The following is an 8,789-nucleotide window of genomic DNA, read 5'->3' on the forward strand; positions in this document are numbered from 1 at the left end:
ATCCAAATTGGGGTGCTATTTTATTTTTGCAACATGCTAAATTTCTTATCAATGTTTTTTCCATTTTTAATTCTTCTCTATATTTTTCACATAAGTTTCTATACCATTATTGTAAAAATTTTATTCTTGCTCCTAACGTATCTACTATTTTTGCTTCTTCCCAACTTTTTATTATTTTTGAACTAAATGGCTCAGGTAATTTATTAAAATATAATTTTCTTATCTCTTTACTTTCTTCTATACTATATGCTCCTTTATAATAATATTCTTTAAATGCGCAAGTATATTCATCTATATAACACATATTACATATTGCTAATTTTAACATTAAATTCCTATTTGTATCTTTTTCTTCATCTTGTTCTTCTTCGATTGTTGTCGTACTACCAAATTCATCTTTTATAGCTGTTTCATATTTTTTTAATAGTTCTATAGGTGTTAGTTTAGTTGTTGTCGATGATGTTCCTTCTATAGGTTTATTAGTTCTTAATACTTTCTTGCTATTTTCAGTTAAATTTGAAAACCATAGTTTTACTGATCCTATTAGTGTTCTTTCTATATATTCCGATGCATCTGTTATGTTTATATTATTATCTAATAATTGTTTTGTCATCTATCCTATCCATAATTGTATTGTTTTTCTGTATCTATTACACAGTCTAGGTCTAAAAAGTTATAATTTTTATTAACTATCTGTTTTGGTGTCCATTTGTCATATTCATTATGCTTTTTAAACTTATTCTTATAATATGTGGGTTTTCTTATTTCTGCTGTTTTAGGTATTATATTTTCATCTTCTTTTTTATCAAGAGTATTTATTTCTGTGTAGGTACTTCCTAAGTTTTCCTCATTAATTTCTTTTTGTTTTTCATTGATTTCTAAATTTTTTGTATTTGTTAATATTTCTGTATATGTTTTACTATCTTCTGAATCATAATTATCTGTTTCTTCAACATCTATATTATTTATTTCTAATTCTTTGTTTTTTATTTCCAACTTTTTCTTAAATTGATTTATCTCGTTCAGTAATTTTTGTTCTCTATCTTTTTCTTCTTTTTCCTTTTGTCTTTGTTCATACAAATCTTTTAACATTTGTAGTTCTTTTTTTAATTCAGCAATCCTACTATTTTTAGTTTCTTCTATTTTTCGTATTTCTTCTGTAGTTTGTTGTTTTATTCTTTCTATTTCCTTTTTCCTGCCTATCTCTTCATTTTCTTTTTCTATTCTTACCATTGCTGTCAATTTATCTTCTAATTTTAATTCTTCTTTTTCTAACATTAGATATAAATGTTCACCTATTTTCTTATATCTTCTTCCTAGATTAGAAAATACTATTTTTATTTTTAATCCTTCGTGGTTTTCATATATTTTTTCATCTATTATAAATTCTTCTTTGTTCATTTTATTGTGAATAGTTCATGTTGATATATATATATTCTAAACTATCTATTTGTGATTCTAATTTTAATATTTCATCTTTTTGTGTATCTATTGAGTTTTTACTAACTCCGGCAAATATATTATAATGTAGTCTTTTTATTCTTATTTTTAATTCTGTACGTTTTTCAGAAATAATTTGTTTTAATTCTTTGTATTGTTGTACTTTATTCATTTATAATATCTTGGCGGATATCTAAATCTAATTTTATTATAATTAGGTAGTATGTGTTTCATTCTCCTAGATTTTAAATGGATTATTAATTTTGATTCAATACTAGATATTAATGTAATTAAGTAGGCTAATCTTTGTGGGTTTTCTTTTGTTTTATTTAGACTTATATATTCTGAATAATTACTAATTAAAGATTCTTTAATTTTTCTAAAAGCTTCTCTATTTTTAAATGATCTTCTCATAATTAATTTAATAATTTATAGGTAAATTCTGATGATAACTCTAACATACTCACTTCTGTATTTTTTAAATTACTGGGCTCTAATACCATTTGTAGGGGGTGCGGATATAGGCGATTAACTAAATAAGGATTAAGCACATGCACATATCATATATCTTGATTTGAGACAATTGCTTTGAATTGAGTAAGGTTTTGTCTATAAATCTTTCCCCACACATTATGTTAGGGCAATGAAAACTGCGGTTAGAAATTGAGAGCACCACAAGACATCACCAGAAAGTAATGACTGTTTAATATTTTCTTTCCTAGAACTGGCTGAGGTTTTCCAAAGAGGTCTTAACATTTTATATTGAAAAGAGAAGTCAGTGATAGTCCTATGATTAATTATTGCTCCACTTTCAAGCTAACTTCCTTCACCCTGTGCCATTTGGGATCGTTACTTTGTGAATAGAAGCTTAAGGGTCTACAAATATTAGTACAACGTCTACGTAAATATATTGTTTGCACCATACAGGTGCCATCAATTATCACGTTAGGAGGAGGCACATATTTTGTTACTAAAAATTCTTCTTTTTTAGATGATATATGGCAAATACGTTACTAATATTTGTTTGGCTATGTAAACCACTGATGGCTCAAAAACTTCAGAGTAATGTTAGTGGAAATCTTTGATTAGTTGTTCCTTGTTTTTGTTTATGTGCTCCATGCAACCAGTTGGGTTGCGAAAGATTGCAAAGCTGATAAATGCTGGGAAAATTGACTCATCGGAGTTGATTACAATAAATACTCTAAAGGTAATTGTATCTTATGATGTAAAAATAGCATGAATAGACTGATGCAATAATAATAGGCTATGGAATGGACAAATCTAGCAGAATTAAGTCCACATATGACATTAAAGACAACTGTGAAGAAAAAAAATTAAACACCATCAATTTTGAAAATAAAAACCATCAATTTTGAAAATAAAAATTAAAGACAACTGTGAAATAAGGTCATTTCTGCAAATGACCCCTCAACTATTAGATACGTTGAGTTGGGCCGGGGCTCAAAATGAATTGAGTTAATAATTGACCAGATCGTGACCTATCCGAACTTGAAAAAGTGATCGCATCATATCTTTTATGGGCTAATTTAACACTGAAAATGGAAATTTTTACCACTTATCCATGTCATTTACTATTAGTTTGAGTCTAGGGACTGTTTAATGCCACATTTTAAGAAAATTTGCTTAGTTTCATATGTTGAAAGTTATTAGACAGATGATTAAGGATAACATGAGTTGAGCCAAAAAGGTGATGTGATCTGCACTTCTGGATTGTGGAGGACAAGAGATCAACAGCCTGCCACTGTAATCAATCGAAGAAGCTAGAAAAGCCAAACCAAGCAGTTAAGAAGTGTATTTGTTTGACTGCATATCTCAAAAAAAAAAAAAAAAAACTTCATAGTAATAATTATGAAAGAGTTGTAAGCAACTGATGACAACACTCGATGTGGACCCACTGGACAACTGCAAATAGTTACATGTCATTTTGGAGAGTGTATAAAAATAATACTGTATATGGTGCATTAGTGATGTTGAGATTAGTTTTTGCTAAAACTTGATACTGCAAAAAATGCTAAAGTTCACAGAAAGAGTTAAATGTTACCATCATGTACAAAACAAGATTCAACCATGTGCGATTCCCATGATGATCATTCAAAATTTTTAAAATGTCTTCAACATAAATAAGCTATGTAGATAACTGTCATAGAGTTCAGAGAAAGTAGTAGGGATAAAACAGCTGTGTGCTACAGAAGCTCACTCAACCTACTCAGCCAATATTGTGCTTGATCCCTAGCCTCCTTGATGTCATGCTGAACTTTTTCACCCAGTATTTCAAGTACTTCGACAGAACTTTCCACCTTTCCTTCTCGCCTTTGGGACTCTTGCAAACGTCGCATTAATTCCTATCTAAATTTATTAGTATCCAGAAGAAAGTTTGGAAGAGGCTGTGAGAAGAGAAACATGGTAGGAGACTGGTAGTGAAGTCGGACAAGTTGTTTACCATAGTTCTCAGCCATGGTTTGATAATGTTCTGAAATTTGATAAATTTCAAACATTGTTCTTTCATTCTTTAAACATGTCAATATATTTCTTGCTTTTCAGATGATGAAGAAAGATTTAGGTATTTAACTGTGATAAAAGCAGAGGATACTTTTGCAGCCAACTGGTCGGGTACTTTGAAAAAGAAACTGTGATTCACCTTATTTGAGCAATATCCTATGTTTTCCGTTTTCTCGAGTACTTACTTCCATTTGTTAAGGTCCATCAGATAGAAGCTTTCTTTGGATATGATATTTGTACTTAGATAGTCCACTGTCTCGAAACTTCACATTACCTTTGTTCTTTAATGTCATTGTTCAAAACATAAATGATGCATTTTAACGTGTGATTTTAAGCACAATATCCTGTTTGGTGTCATTTACAATTTATGTACAACTTGTTCCGTAGCATTATCTGTCAAGTCTATCTTGATGCAAAAGGTTGCCAAGAAATATGTAGATCATTTTTTCATATTGAAACTGCTCGACTTATTTAATTCGGAGGACCCAAGAAAAAGAGTGTGCTTGAAATCAATGTTGCATCATCATTGTGGGAAGTTCATGATGCACATGCCTTTTATCAGAAAAGCTGAAAGGAATATTTTTTATCATTTTACTTTTGAGAGCGAATTATTAACTTTTACAGATTTGTCTGACATGTATGATCATACAGCTTTTGAACAAGTCTAATTTATGCATTTTCTTATTTTAGTATAATTATACAGGGTAAAGCTTCAGTTTACACATGATCAATTCTTGGAGAATCTGCAGAATGTCCTCATTCATGAACAGAAAGCACTAAAAGATCACATTCATAAAAAAGTTAGATTCATGTTACTCTTATTTGATTCGTTTTATATGTTGCTTTCGTTGACATTTAAATGATAGTTTAGAGATATTTTTGTTTGAGCTTTATCTAATCTTCAATCTCTTCATTGTAAATGGTCTTTACCAATGATGGTGAAACTAGGCAATATATATGATTGTTAATATGATTGGTTCTTTCCTACTCAATTATGAGTAAACTCAGGATAAAAAAAATGGTATTTATATATGGATAAGATGCCTGAATCTTTGCTTTTGTTTATAAGGTAAATTTTGGCTGTTTGTCCCAAATCTAACTAATTTCTTGGATGAAACTTCTTCCAGCTATATTTTCTCTAGCAAAAGAATGGGAAGACAGCCTTGTCTATATTTTTTTGATGCTATAGACATTATATCATCTTGATTATATTCCTTACGGTCAACGAATGATGCAAATTACTTACTTTCATCTCTTTATATATGCAAAACTGGTACTTTTAGGAGCATTCATTCTTCCTTTCTCTCTAGCAAAAGACATGATCAATTCTTGGAGAATCTGCAGAATGTCCTCATTCATGAACAGAAAGCACTAAAAGATCACATTCACAAAAAGGTTAGATTCATGTTACTCTTATTTGATTCGTTTTATATTTTGCTTTCGTTGACATTTAAATAATAGTTTAGCGATATTTTTGTTTGACCTTTATCTAATCTTCAATCTCTTCATTGTAAATGGTCTTTACCAATGATGATGAAACCAGGCAATATACATGATTGTTAATATGGTTGGTTCTTTCCTGCTCAATTATGAGTAAACTCATGATAAAAAATGATATTTATATATGGATGAGTTGCCAGAATCTTTGCTTTTGTTTATAAGGTAAATTTTGGCTGTTTGTCCCAAATCTAACTAATTTCTTGGATGAAACTTTTTTCAGCTAGATTTTCTCTAGCAAAAGAATGGGAAGACAGCCTTGTCTATATTTTTTTGATGTTATGGACATTATATTATATCATCTTGATTATATTCCCTACGGTCAACGAATGATGCAAAATTACTTACTTTCATCTCTTTATATATGCAAAGCTGGTACTTTTAGGAGCATTCATTCTTCCTTTCTCTCTAGCAAAAGAATGGGAGGCAACCTTGTCTATATTTTTTTAATGCTACAGAGATTATATCATCTTGATTATATTCCCTACGGCCAATGTATGATGCAAAATTACTTACTTTCATCTCTTTATATATGCAAATCTGGTACTTTTAGGAGCATTCATTCTTTCTTTTTGCATTAGAGTTAGTACATGAATACAACAACATACCCAGTGTATTTCCACAAAATGGGGTTTGGGGAGTTAGTAAATGCATCTTTTCTAAAATAAATGATACCATGAAAATACCTGATGAGTAACAGAAGACTTGCAGTAATTGTGGTTTGAATTCATAAGACTCTGTTGCTTCATTCTGAATATGTATCTATCAATCTGATAGTGCTTCTAACTTTTTGTACAGATGGAGTTACATAGTGTTAGTATAATATGTTTGTGTTCTTCTCTGTAATAAACATTGTATAGTTCTTGAGCTTGATAAAATTTACCAATTCTCTTTAATAGTCAATTGTATTGTTCTTGGGTTGGCTTTCGAAACGAGATCAACTTCACAGATTGTTAAGCGTGCATACATACCACCTGGTACATTCTCAAAGGATGAGGACAAAATGTTGCCCGCTTGCCCTGATGTCCCTCTACCCCAGATTCTGAACCTTCAACTTTGATCCCTTTATTTCGGTGCACTCCTTTTGGAGTTAAACTATGCTGCATAGTCCTTCACAAAGAAACATACTCTGTTCAGCTCGCAAACCATTTATTATAATGCAAAGGGGTTCTAAATGCAATATAAATAACTTACAGTGTTGAAGTCGTCATCGAATCATCAGTTGTTTTTCCCTGCCATATTTTCAACCATAGATGGTTTTATGAAACAGAAACTAAGATTAGTTTTTTTCAATGCATGCTTTCTAGGTTCACTTTGTCATCTAAACTTCTACTGCAGCTTGCCATTCACAATGACACTCTGAACAGTTTTAGAGACCAAAATGGTTGTCATGTAGGGTGAAAAGTACTAATTTAGCATCGCAAAAGTAACCAATTTATCATGGCTATGGAATGGACAAATCTAGCAGAAATAAGTCCACAGATGACATATTATTAGATAGGTTGGTATCTTTTCTCTTATATGTGCATTTCTTTGGACTTCTTCCAAATTGAAGCTTAATCCTGTATGGTGCAGTGCATCAGATGGCCCCGATTTTATTTTCTGAAGAACTTAGTGTGTTGAGAAATACGAACCTAGCAGTGAATGAGGAGAGGTCCAATGATGCAGGTACGTCAAACTAATTCTGTGATTATTTTATTGTAAGATGTTGTAGTTCTCCTTTAATTGATTTGTTGATATATCACCAGTATTTTCAGGTTACACCTCTGTGGAATGACAAATTGATGAGACTTCGTGAGAAGACATGAACTCTAAAATATTTTTCAAGGTACTTCTGTCTATTGTTGACGAAAGAGCTCTTTGATTACTTTTGTAGTCATGGAATGAGCAAATTTATATTATGTTGGATCATGGATATATTGTTGGGCAAAATTCAAAAATAGCATAATTAGCCCTTAATTATGAGATTCATAGCAACACTTTCATAATTGCATATTATAGCAACTTTTTATATATATTTTTGCAAAGTGTTGCTATAAAAATACAAATACAATTGTTTTTACTGCATTAATTATCTGATTTAAATATGGTAATAATTTCATAAATTAACAATTAAAGATTACAATCCCATTAAAAGCTCACTAATCACCCTTTTTCCGTTAATTTCCAACAACCCTATTCAAATTCAAAAAAAGAAATTGTATTATCCACTCGCTATATGTGTGATTCTTCTTCAAAAAAAATAAAATTCAATTCAATTTACCAGTCACTAAACGCATGATCCTTAAAAAAAATCAATTCAAATTTTTGTTAAAGCTTCAAATTCGCTATAATTGAACAATCAAATTCAATTGTACTTGTTGATGTTCAAAAAAAAATTCGTAAAGTTCAACTATCAACATTACCTTGTTCTCGATAACACTTTGAAATTCAATTATCTTCTACGAATTAGTGCTTAAGTGTTGTTTCAGGTATTACCGTATTTTTTTTTTTGTATATTTTATTTTTGTCGATCGTTTTTTTCAATTACTCAATTTGTGATGCATTGTAGATTTATTTACTGATGCTCCTATCTAGTTTTTTGTTGTTGTCGCTAAATTTTGTATGAAAAATTTCTAAACGAATTTTGAGTTATAAGCAATGAAGGAGTAAATTCAACATATATAACAAAAATCTTCAGAATTCAACTATTTGTTGCCAAATTTCAGTTTAGAAGTTGTTTTAGGTATTAAAATTTCACTGTTCGACTATTTATTTGATGATCGTTTGTTGTTATTTTGATCGGTTTAACAATTGAACAAATTGTAAAGCTTTCTAGAATTTCGATTATGAACATAATTTAAACAAATTTGATTTAAATTTTATTCGATTATTTTCTGAAATCCTAGATCAATGAATGATCGAATTCAGCTGTTGAATGTGATGAAATTCTATTGACACATATCAAAATACAAATTAGGTATGCTCCCAGATGTATTTTTTTGTGTTTAATGTTAAAAATGCATATGTATTTTTGCTATGCTTAATGTTAACACTGCATATGTATTTTTGGTTTGATTGTCGGAATTTCAGAATATAACTGTATATGTGAAAATATATGTTATACGTGTTTTACTTCTGTTCGATTCAGTAGTTTCTGTATTTGGTTGGAAACTTTTATTGTGTTTGTATTTTACTTTAAACAAATTTTATTTTAATGTATTTTTTGAACAAATTGTGAAGCTTTGTAGAATTTCAATTATGAACATAATTTAAACAAATTTCGATTTGAATTTTATTCAATTATTTTCTGAAATCCTAGATCAATGAATGATCGAATTTAGTTGTTGAAT

The 8,789-nt window shown here is 29.9% G+C and overlaps 1 long non-coding RNA gene across 6 annotated transcripts in view; it reads left to right on the forward strand.

The window, feature by feature from the left end:
- Positions 1 to 3,043: 3,043 nt before the first annotated feature.
- LOC124885559 overlaps positions 3,044 to 8,789 on the forward strand; it is a 6,544-nt gene continuing 798 nt past the window's right edge. The window contains exons 1-6 of one of the 6 annotated variants that reach the window (XR_007042685.1): positions 3,044 to 4,760; positions 5,244 to 5,355; positions 6,765 to 6,958; positions 7,033 to 7,125; positions 7,206 to 7,285; positions 8,346 to 8,425. This is a non-coding gene — a long non-coding RNA (uncharacterized LOC124885559). Of the gene's footprint in view, positions 4,761 to 5,243; positions 5,356 to 6,764; positions 6,959 to 7,032; positions 7,126 to 7,205; positions 7,286 to 8,345; positions 8,426 to 8,789 lie in introns of those variants that run through there. The other 5 variants (XR_007042689.1, XR_007042687.1, XR_007042684.1 and 2 more) reach the window with 5 other exon arrangements.

Source organism: Capsicum annuum, chromosome 7 (assembly GCF_002878395.1).
Source record: "Capsicum annuum cultivar UCD-10X-F1 chromosome 7, UCD10Xv1.1, whole genome shotgun sequence".
In the NCBI taxonomy this organism is placed as follows: Eukaryota; Viridiplantae; Streptophyta; class Magnoliopsida; order Solanales; family Solanaceae; genus Capsicum; species Capsicum annuum.